Genomic DNA, 12,678 nt, shown 5'->3' on the forward strand with positions numbered 1-12,678 from the left:
TTATAAGCTCCAGGTTAGAATGACAGGAATCTATTTCATTCTGAACATGTCAGTAATAAGACATAATTCATGGTTCTCAGAGGTCCTTAATGCATCCTTCTTGAACACCTTTCTTTAGGAACTCTTCTATAAAATATATTGACACATTAATGTAAAAAATGAGATGCTCTCTTAATGTGACCTGAGGCAGTGAGCCCACCATGATTCCATATCTACCAATGAGTTCCTTCCTCTGCTTCAGAATCTGAGAGGCAATCTTTTGCTGATGATCTCGGCAAGTGGTAGACAGTGCGCTGGGAAGAATTAGAGTGTGTGTTCTGGCTTCACAACTTTGAACTTCTCGTGCCATCTTAGGCAAGTGATGTAAGTTTTCTCAGCCTCACACATTGATTATTAAGCATTCTTATTACTCATCTGCTGTATGGCACTTGGGAATCCATAGTAAAGAAGATAGACAAGATCCGTACTCTCACAGTCTATACAGACTAGTGAGTGAGACTTGGTTATCTCATATGCAAAATAGGTATGGTCACCCCCAAGCCCCACATGCATTCCTCCTCCTTCCCTGTCCCCTCTCTCATCGACTGGCACCACCTTCCAGAAACCACACAATCATCCGGAACATAGAACCAAATATTCTCAAGTCCTGTTTACGCCAAATTCCTCCTATTTTTAAAGCCCATTCCCTTCTCTCTACCCCATAAACCTTGTCTCAGGAGTACTCACTGATTTTCCTGTAGCAGCCTCCTACTAACATATCAACCTGCATTCTTAGTTCCCTTCCATCTAACTGGCTCACTGCTTCCAAAGTGAACTTTCTAAATTAAAAGTCAGACTATCAATTGGGATGCTTTGGGCTGCAAAATATCACAGAAGCTGCAACTTAGAACAGTAGTAAGGGGATTTTAAAATTTACTTTAAAAAGAGCTCTCGAGTGGGTGGTTACAGAATTCTTAAGTTAATCATCAACCCCTTCAAAGACCTCGGTTCTTTACATCTTTCCACCGTGCCATCCTCAGCATGTTGATTTCTGTCTTCAGGCTTGTCTCCCCGTGGTCCCTAGATGGCTGCAGCTGTTCCAGGCAACAAATTCTCACACATAGTGCAGTAGTGGAAGAGAGAATGTCTATAATGGCCGGTCCATTTTAACAGTAAGACAATCTCATCCAGAAGCTCCAAAGCAGATTTTTCCTCAATTTCATTGGCCGTGTTTGTGGCAATGAAGTAGAATTACCAAAATTGGATTATATTGATCAAATTTTACTTCCTGGGTCTAGGGTGGAGCTCAGTCTCCCCTGAAAATGTAGCCTCCTGATGTGTGAGAAAAACTGGGATTCTTTAGGAAGAAGATGAGGATTCCCACTGATAAGCAGCTAAGAGCAGTGGCATATCTGATCATCTCTCCTCGTTACTTGAAATCCTTCAGTGTCTCCCCATTGTCTTCAGAATGTCAGGTCTCTGTTTAGCATGGAATTCAAGGTCCTTCTGGTTCCACCCTGGGCTGATGTACAGCCTCACCTCTCGTGGCTGCCCCATTGCTCTCTATCCATCTCTTATTCCTACAAGTGTCATTAATTGAGGTTCCGGTGCACCCTGTGTTCTCAGCTTCCTAGCCATTGGACCTGCCCTGTTCTGGCTTCTTCTCCAGCTAATTCCTACTCATCCATGATTCAGCACCTGTTTCTCCTCTCACAAGCCTTCTTTGATCCCCAGCGGTCTGGGTGAGTGAACCTTGAGTATGTTCCCATAACCCCCTGTTCACCTCTCCTCATGGCACTTACCCTTTTAGAATTGTGATTGATTGTGAATTTCTCATAGCTTCCAGCACCTAAAAAGAAGTGCCTGGCCCTTGACAAAATGTCCTGAATCAAATGCTGAATCAGTAATGTCTAGGTTTGTAGGAAGAGTTAGATGCTATGAGAGAGGTTTGTAAACTGTAATGCCATAACATAAGTTGTGATTACTTTAGTAATAACTTTGCTTCATTGAGCTGTCCTCTTTTCTTATATATTGAATTGTTTTTAAAATCACATTTTAATTTCTTTCATCTTTTCGTAATAGCTCAGACTCCATAGTGAAGTACCAAATATGCAGATTACTCAGAATTTCTCATAATTTCCTTCTTGCTTCTTTCTGATACCTTATATGGCACTAAGCAGAACTAAATTAAAACTTTTCACTTCTGCATCTCCAAAGGCCTTTCTTTTAAAATTTTCCAAGAAAGGAGAAGAGCAGGACACAAGCAGGAGTGTAAAGTAAATTGAAGGTTCAACCTCTGGACCCAGGACTCATATGTTTTCCAGTCACCAGATGGAATAGTGCAATACAGTAGTTCTATGTCCCCTGCTGTCCCTAATTAAAAGATGCCTCATTTATGGTGAAAAAACTCTGTGCTAGTGATGTCGGAGAGATTGATGCTGCACGGTGAGTAGACCTCACCCCACTGGGAACATGAAGAGGCACTTCCTGGTTTGCGACTACAGCCCTTATTTAAATAGCCTAGCAGTTTCATTCAATCAGCAAGCATGTCTTGAGTGCCTACTGTAAACCAGGCACTCTAGACACTGAAGATAGAGCATGAAAAAGACTTACCAGCTCTCTGCCCTTATGGAGTTTACATTGTAGTGGGGAGTGGGGAGAGGACAGTAGGAGGAGACAAACCATAACAAAGAAATCAAGAATGGAGAAAAACATTAGAGAGTGATAAGGGTAATGCAGAGAATTATAGCAAGTGGCTGCCTCTCACCTCTAACTCAGGGGAGTCAGAGCTCTTGCTTTAATATTCATCATCTGCTGTATGCTAGATAGGTGTGTATAACATCCACATCAACGCCACACTATTGGGAATTGCTCATCAGAACAGCTAATAATAACAGCTAACAGAATAAGCTTCTCATGTTCTTTCCTCTTGCAGTAGACCTGCTGCAGCTCCAGAGAAGCCATTGGGTATCTTGACCAAAGCAGGCTGGGCTCATACCCTGTAGTATGACTGCCAGTGGCCTAGAAGGAGAGGGCATTGTTTCTACCATCGGGCAGTTAGTCGTGCACTGCCTTCTCAAGTGTCTTCTGTTGTTGCCCAATCTGTTATTTAAAGCACACACTTTCACTTTAAAGTTAATATACTTTGTATTTTATCTCCTTAACTGTATTGAAAACCAAGAGAGTATTTTATTCACCCTTAAATACCCAATACCTATTATTACCTGGAACATGATAGGTATCCAATAAATGTTTACTGAGTAGATGTATTTGATTTTAAGATGAACATACAAAAGAATTAAGGCACAGTAAAAGGAAGTTTTGGTACAGTACCAAGATAAATAACACATGCAGAAAGCTGTAGGAACTCATAGGGTAGAAGACAGCAAAGGCCTGGAAGAGGTGAACTTGAGCTGGAAACTGAAGGATTTGTAGTGTCAGAAGGGACAGAAGGGGCGAGAAGGGCATTCCTGGTGACAGAAGTCATGTGAACAAAGGCAGTTGTCCCCATTGGGGACAGTGGGGAGAGTGACTTCACAGGGCAGAGGAATCCGCTTGGAGAGCAGTGGGTGGTAGGAACCGTTGAGTACCTCTGGGTCAGATGAAGAAGAGACATAAATTTCTGGTGGAAACTCTTGTAGTTGATGCAAAGTCACCAGACGACTTCAGGAGAAGGTGAGAGCAGGGTTTTAGAAGGGAATCCGTAAAACTCTTGCCAGGGGGTACACTGTCACACTCAAGTAGGAGACTCAAAGTGGGAAGACCTGGTGTGAAAAGGGAGCTTGAGGAAGTAGCACAGGATTAGAAACAATTCCTTTAGAAAATCAGAGGATAGGGCTAAATTATTGCACTATTCTCTGCACTATCGTGACCAAAAAACACTATGACTTAAATTTCTCTATCTACTATTTCCCATGCCTGCTAATAATGTAGCCTAGAAAAGTTTCACTTCCCTGACTGCCCCTTTCAAGATCTCAAGGTTGGTTCTTCCGGGTTCCCTTTCCTATGCATCTGACTTTCCATCAGTTTCACTTAATACTTTACAGATGCTCTAATTGACTCCTTATGTAACACTTCATTCAACAGGTAGCTGTATTATATATAAATGTGGAGGATACAAAAATAAGATATGGCCCCTTTTCTCCAGGAACTCACTATCGAGGGCTGACTGTGATTTGGTTTACTTAATAATCATGAAGGAAGACTTCATCATGGAAAACCAAATAAAGCTACATTGAAATTTTCTAAGAAAAAAATCTAACATTACTTGAAAACCAGTAGAGTACAAGGAAGTAGGATTTCAGAATATGCTTCCTCCTCGTCAGCTATGTGAACTTTGTCTATCCCTACTTTAAGTGATTAAAGCCTGTAAAATTCAGTATGGCCTGGTATATTAGATGCTTTTAAATATGGTATAAAATTTTTATTACAGAAAATTTCAAACACATACAAAAGTAAAGAGAATAGTCTAATGAACTCTCCTGTATACTCATCACTCAGGAATTTTTCATCCTTGGGCAGGCTTACTTCATTTACACCCCAGTCACTCCTCTATGCCAAGATTATTTTGAAGCAAATGCCCAACATCATATCATTTTATATCATCTCCTTTGTAAATATTTTAATGCATCTCTAAAAGGTAAGGAGATATATATATAATATATATATATATATTAGGAGGAATAATAATATTGTAGTCATATATTATTCCTCCTAAAATATTTTACAATAATCTCTTAATATCATATCCAATATATCGCCAGTTTTCAAATGTTTCCAGTTTCCTCCAAGCTGCATTTTCCTCCACAGTTTTCTTGTGTAAAGCAGGATTCCAGTAAGGGTCAAACAATGCAATCGGTGGATGTGGTCGATGTCTCGATTAGAAGTCTCTTCTAATCCATGGGTTCCACCTTCATTTTTCTTCTTTCTGCTCCTTGTTTGTTACAGAAACCAAGTAATTTGTCCCATGGGATTTCCTATAGTCTGGATTTAGGTAATTCCTTTTCTATGGAATCATTTAACATGTTCCCACTCTCTTATATTTCTGTTAATTGGTAGTTAACTCTAGAGGCTTGATCTGATTCAGGTTTGATTATTTTTTTTTAACTTTCGAGGGCAAGAATACTTCTTAGGTATCAATGTTCATTTCCATTATGAGTGATGTCTAGTTTTCTCTCTTTTTATGATATTAACTGTCATTGAAGATTATTGCCGGGATCTATTATTTCATTGGGGGTTGCAAAATGGTAACTTTGATTATTAGTTGAAATAATTCTATAAAAAGAACTCTCCCCCCATTGACTATCTGGTCACTCAGAGGTACTTTTGTGTAAGAAAAGTAGGATATATGTTTCATTCTTTCCCTTTACCTATTTTTTAAATTATTAGTTGATTCCCTAGTACCCTCCGAAGATAACTGATTGGGTTAATTTTTACTGTCATAATTTACTAATGGATTTTAAAAATATAGATGTGCTTCATTCTGTTGTAGTAATTATGCTTATTCATGCTCAAAATTGTCCTATTTTTGGCCAATGAGAGCCTCTTTAAACTGGTTCCTGAGTTCTTTTGAAATGCCCTTGCAGTCACTGATAGTGTCCTAGCTTTCTGATATGACAGTGTTCCAGGCTATCTTGCGTATTTCCTGCCCCAGATGGAATCAGCTATTTCTCCAAAGAGCTCCACTTTCTTCTACTAGGTCACTGTATTTAGAGACCACAGTCTGAACACTTAAGTATGCTTATTGCTACTGGGTTGGTCATTGTTTCTAAGCCTTTTTAGCGGATAGAAGTAGAATTTCTTTTTCTCTTAAGAAAAAAGATATTGTGGGGACTTCCCTGGTGGCGCAGTGGTTAAGAATCCGCCTGCCAATGCAGGCGACACGGGTTCAAGCCCTGGCCCGGGAAGATCCCACATGCCGCAGAGCAACTAATCCCGTGTGTCACAACTACTGAGCCTGTGCTCTAGAGCCCACGAGCCACAACTTACTGAGCCTGCGAGCCACAACTACTGAAGCCCGCGTGCCTAGAGCCCATGCTCCGCAGCAAGAGAAGCCACCGCAATGAGAAGCCCACACACCACAACAAAGACCCAACGCAGCAAAAAAATAATAATAAATAAATTAATTAATTTTTTTAAAAAGGTATTGTGAATTATATATTTCCAGTTCAGGTTGAGGACTCCAAAGCTGCGCTTTACCTCACTGGTGTCATGTCTGTGTCTCCTTCTTCCTTTGCCAGAAATCCTGGTTCTTAGTGCAACAGCATAACCACTCACTTGCTTTCTCCCACAGCACACACAGTAGTCTCAGAATAACAACACCACACAACCAACAACAGCATGATTATTGAAAATGGTTTGTTTATTGCAGGTTCTTTTTATGTCTTTAGGATATGTTATATATTCCACTAGAGATGTACACGTTTCTGTTAACCTATAATGCAAGTTACCCTGAATGAAATATCATTTCCATCTTTCATATTTTTGTCTTAAAATCCGAAACTACTGATTTCTAAAATGTTTAAATGCTTATTTATAATTTTTCTTTATAAAGCGAGAAAAAGGTTACAGATAGGAATAGTTGTAAGACTTATTAAAATAATTACCTTGGAGTGTCATAGTTGGATCCTCAACACATACATTGCCTGTTCTTTCTTATTAGATCTGACTCAGACAATTTCATTCATTCATTCATTCAAGAAATATCTAGTAAGTACTACATGACATTCAGACAAGGGGAATAAAGAGGGAATTTAATATGTGTTGAGCGTCTTTTGTATGTCAAGTATTATTTTAGCTGCTTTACATACATTATCTTATATAATTTTATAAGAACCTTTTAAAGCATACATTAGTAGTCTGTAACCAATTTTCAGATGAGTCAGTTGGAGCTCAGGGAGTTTCCTTTGTCCAAAGTCACAAAGATATTAAATGGAAAAGCCAGAATTAACATATAGGCCTGTTTTAGTCCAATGTCATATACAAGGTTCACTCTCTATCCTCAAGGAGTTAATGGAGGGTTTAGACACAGGAAGAACAAAGCACAATAGGAGTTCAAGCAAGAGGGGAATTAAAATCATGGGGCATCACAAGAGAGGTGGCATTTCACCTGATTTTCCAGAAAGAATAGAATTTTGTTGGATGGAGAGGGACTGCATTGCACGTGAAAAGATGGGGATACACAAAATTGCATAGGCAAGAAAGTTCAACAGGTTCTTGAAATGATGAGTAGTCTGGTTTGGCCAAAGTTTAGTTTAATATGGGGAAATAGAGCTAAAACTGAAAAGGTCCCTTGGGGCCCCAGTTGGACCCTGAATGCGATTCAAAGAATTTGGGACAGCCAGAAACTTTTGAAAGTTTTCAACAGGAGTGAGACATGATGGGGCTCAATCCCAGCCACTGAGTAGGCGCCATCTAACCCACAGCATCCTCCTTTGAGAGACTCAAAACAAAAACCAGTTTTATAGATCTGCACATCTCATGGGTTGGTCTGCATGTCTTCTAGCAATTTCTTGCTAAAATTGCAATTTTTTGGATGTTTTGCTACTTGACGTTTTGCCAAATTAAACTGTACAGTTGGAGAGACTCGGAATAGTCCCATAAGATGTTGCACTGTGATTGGCACGGGTTGCTGGAGTTCGCAGATATTAACAATGAAGTCTTACTGTAATTGGATGTAATCTGCTTGTTGAACCTTCTTTGAGTCAAAGAAGTCTTCAAGTATTGTGACAACTCATCAATTTCTTACAAGAGCTCTACTAAAAATATGCTTATCAATTTAATCAATAAGCATAGGATTATGGAAACAACAGGAAAAGCATCACAATTCAAGAGATTTTGGTAATATTGAGTTCTGATTGGGTAAGGACTTTTTACTATAGAAATGAGTTACATCTCAATTGTGTACAATAGACTCCTTAGTCTGGGTACTTTCATTGGCTTAAGATCCTTCCTTTGCTCAGTATTAAAGTTCAAAAATGACTACTTAACCTGATATTCTTGTACATTCCCCTCATGGGAATTTCTAACACAGTGAATTAAGTCTCCCTATTATCTCGTTTTTATAAGAGAGTGTGAGATTGCATAATTCATGGTAACTAAACTTTCTTTTACAGTATGACATTTGCTATCTTAATTGTCCTTCCAGTTCGTAATGCGTAAATCAAATATGGTTGAGCTCTGTGAAATCTATTAGCTGTGGATCGTTTGTGATCTGGCAAGCTGTTGCCTATAATAGGACTAGTTATGAAGTATGTCCTCAGTATTCTTTCCTTTCTCCCTTCCTTCCTCCCTACTCCCTCCCTTCTCCCTCCTTCCTCCCTTCCCCTTCCTTCCTCCCTTCCCCTTCCTTCCTCTCTCCCTCTATCTGTCCCTCCTTCTCCTTCTCCTTCTTCTTCTTCTTCTTTCTGCTTCTTTCTTTCTTTTTCTTTCTTTCTTTCTTTCCTTCTTTCTTTCTTTCTTTCTTTCTTTCTTTTTCCTTCTTTCTTTCTCTTTCTTCCTCTTTTTCTTTTCTTTCTTTTTCTTTCCTTCCTTCCTTCCTCCCACCCTCCCTCCCCCTTTCTCTTTCTTTCTTTCCTTTCTCTCTCCCTTCCTTCCTTCCTTCCTTTCCTCCTTTCTTTCTTTCTTTCTTTTTTTTTTATGCACTTCTTTCTAATTGTATTCAAGTTCTTTCTAAAACAAGGCCTTTGGATACCCCAGGTTCAATATGCCCCTGGGCCTGGTCCACTGCTGTCTTGTATTCATGTGTGGGTATTCATTCGTTCACCAACATTAAATCCCAGGATAGGTGTGATAAAACATGACTCCCTCCTCCATGGCACAAGTCCTTTGCTGGTTTCAGAGGTGGACTGCAGTCTTTGCAGAAAACACACAGGAACGTTTTCTTGGAACTGAAGTGGGATGAAAAGTGCCTGCCCTGAACATCACCATCTTTTTCCCTGACCCTTCCCCTCCAGTTTCTGAAGATATAGCAGAAAATAATCTTCCTTGAAGATACTGGGTAACAATTCCATAAAACAAAAACACATGCTTCCAATGCACTGTGCTTTCAGATATGTTGGTTTTAGTTCAGCTTCTGGATGAGCTGGTTGATGCGTTCACCTTGATAGCCAGGTGAGCCCACTTCCTTGACGAAGCCCACTCTATTCTTGGTAGCGTGATGGGCCACTGAGAGTTGGAAAGGGTGCAAGAACCCTGAGATCACCTGAAAATTCTTCCCCGGGAAGGCAATTTCGTGAATGAGGTCTTCCAAGCAAATGACACCAAACTTCCCCAGGTGCTCCTCAATCACTGTGTTGTCTGTCAGAGGGATGATTTTATTCTTGACCTTGGCTTGTCCACGTTTCAAGATGAGCTCCCGCACAGACTTCAGATTTGGAAATCCCCAGGTCACATAAGTTTCCACTATACAAAGCGTTTTTATGGTTTGAGGGGTTACTTGCATAAAGACACCACTGAAAATCTTATTCAGGCGAAGTCTTGCAATGGTCCTCTGCACCAGTAAACTCACCCCATTAATCCTTTCGATAGGTACAACAAAGGCCAAGGAATGTTTATCTGGCACTTCCAAGCCATGAGGTTTCACTTCTAGTCGTCTGAGTCGTACCCTGTCACGTAGTTGCCGCCAGGAATCATGTAGGAATCATTCTAGTCGCTTAAACGTGATCTCTTTTCCTTTCCTCTGCTCCTCCCTTTGCAAAAGCACCTGCTTTGCCTGGGTGGCTTTCAGGCCCTGATAAGCCTTCCTCTTTTTCAGGAGATTTTTCTGAAACCAAAGGGGTCTTTTTTCTTGGCTCTTCCTCGGACATCTTTCCAACTCTCTCTTTTTCTTTCTTTCTTTCCTTCCTTCCTTCCTTCTTGTTGTAATGGCTGAAATAGTCTCCTGACAATTGAGAGAACAGAATCCTATGTAGAGATAGGCATGGCTTTCATCAATACCCAAAACTACCCAGTTATGGAAGGTTTAAACCTAAGTGGAAATGTTTGCTGGACACATCTATACAAAATCCACATTTTTTGCAGAAATAGTTTATTAAGTATCACTGATGCCTTATTTAAAGAATGAAGGTACTCATAGATATCATTTTAATATATTTAGTCAACACTATAGTGCAAAGCACAGATGGAGGGGTCAGTGATTCCACACTCACTATTCCTGACAGAAGATTTTTATCTGAGATAACTGTAGTCATTTGGCATGTTAGCTTCAATTGCTGTAATTTCTCATCTTGTATTGGTGTAGACCCAGATACGTGTTCAGGTTACACTTGTGGTTCACACCCTTGACTGAACTTTAAAATCACCTGGGGGCTTCTAAAAATATATCAGCACTGGCACCCCACCTCCAAAGATTCAGATTTAACTGGTCTGGCTGCAGGGTCACAACAGTTGCACAAGTTCAGGGAGTACATTTACCATAGAACATATTCATGCCTCAGGGCCCGCAACCTCCCAGAGCACAAGTCCATTGCGTTCCGTGTGAAAGGTGCCTGCTGTACTTGTGCAAACTTGGGGCCAGAGGGAGGGCTTGAGCACACCCGGTTTTAGAAGCCCCCCAGGAGATTGCAATATACAGCCAGACTTGAAAACCATTTTGAGGTAAAACATAACCTAGATGTTAAGAGCATGGATTTAGGAGTCAAGCAGAAATGGATTCAAAATCTTGCTCTACTACTCTCTAGCTGTGTGACCTTAAGAAAGTCATTTAACCTCTCGGAACTTCAATTTCTTCATAAATAAAAGGGTGATACCCGCCTTGTGTGATTATATTCAAGAAAAAAATAAAGACAATCTGAGTGAAATGCTTGGCACAAAGTTAACTCTCAAGAAGCCACTGTTATTATTTCAGTTATTAAAGCATAATTTCTGTGTTAGTCCAGACTCCTTCAGTACTAAGTGGCAGAAATCTAACTCAGACGACCTGGAGCAAAAATGGAGAATCTGAGCAAGCCACAGGAAGATTAGGGCTGGATCTGGTCTTACGGACTCCAGCAATGGGATGCTGTTAGGACACATACTCTCTATCTCTGGTGCTTATTCCACCTTCTTGGTGCCTTCATTCTCTCAAGCCAGCTGTCCCCTTAGAGGCTGAACTATGGCCTTATGCAGCTCAAAACTCAAGACTTACATCTTTACATCCTGTTAAGCACAGAAGAGCCAAGTAATTCATCAAATCCAACTCAGTTGGGAAAATCACAGTGGCCCAGCCTGGCTCCTTTGTTCATCCCTGTTGTCAAGGTGTGTAATCCTTAAAGTGGGGAGAAGTGGTGATGTGCAAATGAACACAGTAACTATCTTTATTTTCACTGTTGAGACCTGATTCAAAATATATAAAATACATAAAACCTCTGCCATCTAGGATCTATTAGCTGATAAGGAAGGACAGCAGTGAAGTCCCAGAAGCAATTTAAAAAAATACCCTGAATTTATAATACCTATTCTCTCAGCTCTTCATGACCTAAGATGAGTTCAGGGCAAGAAAAGCATTTGTTAGACTTTTCTGGCACAGTTTACCGGAGACACACAGGTGACCAGGCAGATGCGGAGCTGGATAAGTTGATGCCACACTCCCAGCAATCCGCATGATTGAACACCTGAAGTGTTCTCTCCTGCCACCTCCACCCCATGGTCTCTCCTTACCTCTACAAATGGGAAAACTTAGGAGACTTATTTATAGGAACACACTTTACAGATACACTGTGTATTTATCCAAGAAGAAGGCAATGAGGAAGAACGTCACTAAAGACTCAGAGACATCCTTTAACATTTGAATTGTTCTGACCACTTACGTAACATTTGTCTTAGAGAAGCAGCAAGTGTCATAAAAGAGGAACAGGCTTCATAGTTTTATGGCAGTGTGGTTTTGACAAGTCATTTAACTTCTCTGAGCTTCAGTTTCCTGATCTGTGAAATGAGGGCAATAATATTCCACAGGACTATTGTGAGAATTGAATGTATTTGATAAGTGATAATGTATTTGAAAGTCAATTGCACTCTACACAGTTGATCTTCAATAAGTGGTTTCAGTGTTTGGGGGTTAGTTTTATATTTTAAAAAATTACCGAAGAGGCCTTGCTATGAACATGCTTTCGTGTATTTAGACCCAGTAGAGAGGGTGACTGGGCATATGGTTGAATATTCTAGGAAATACTGCAAAAGATGCATGAGCATCATTGCTGCTCACTGACCTTTGGGTCTTAGCATGTTACTTTGTGGTTACATAAATGAGTGACGAAACTGCTGGCATTCACTTCAAGTGACCCTGATACTTTACTGGTTCAGCGGCATTATTTAGGGAAGCACATGACTCACTTCATTCCTACATGGTGAACACTGCAGAGAAGAAAGCAAAGAAGAAAAAAGTCAAATGTTAATACCATTAGTAGCTCTTCTATGTCAAATGATGCTTCTGGGATTTTGAGGCCTCTTTACAGTTCCTATTCAGCCAAAGTAAATTGGTTATGGGTGAATAAGAGTTGGTGGGAGGATCATATAAGTGAATGTGTAAAAGCCAACTGGCTCGTGGCCAAGGACACAGATGGCACTCTCATTGACTCTCTTGGACACCATCAAGCTCTAGATTCTGTGCTGTGGACTGACTAGGTATTCTCTGTGGGCAAAGAGCCTCATCCCAGACAGTGATATTCAGATAGTATGCATCAAAAATATATATAGTAGGCATCTGCTCTGACCTAAAAATGG

General features: G+C 40.3%; 1 protein-coding gene and 1 pseudogene across 2 annotated transcripts in view; one reads left to right on the plus strand and one right to left on the minus strand.

The window, feature by feature from the left end:
• CPQ (carboxypeptidase Q) overlaps window positions 1-12,678 on the plus strand; it is a 501,828-nt gene that overhangs the window by 427,814 nt on the left and 61,336 nt on the right. Inside the window, exon 8 of one of the 2 annotated variants that reach the window (XR_011070696.1) lies at window positions 1,606-1,721. The exons of the other annotated variant lie outside the window; for it this stretch is intronic. The gene's annotated coding sequence lies outside the window, so the exon portion shown is untranslated. The remainder of the gene's footprint in view (window positions 1-1,605; window positions 1,722-12,678) is intronic. 2 annotated transcript variants of the gene reach the window in all.
• Window positions 9,041-9,785, minus strand: LOC137751377 (large ribosomal subunit protein uL30-like; annotated as a pseudogene).

The sequence above is a fragment of the Eschrichtius robustus genome, chromosome 17 (genome assembly GCF_028021215.1).
Source record: "Eschrichtius robustus isolate mEscRob2 chromosome 17, mEscRob2.pri, whole genome shotgun sequence".
NCBI classification, from domain to species: domain Eukaryota; kingdom Metazoa; phylum Chordata; class Mammalia; order Artiodactyla; family Eschrichtiidae; genus Eschrichtius; species Eschrichtius robustus.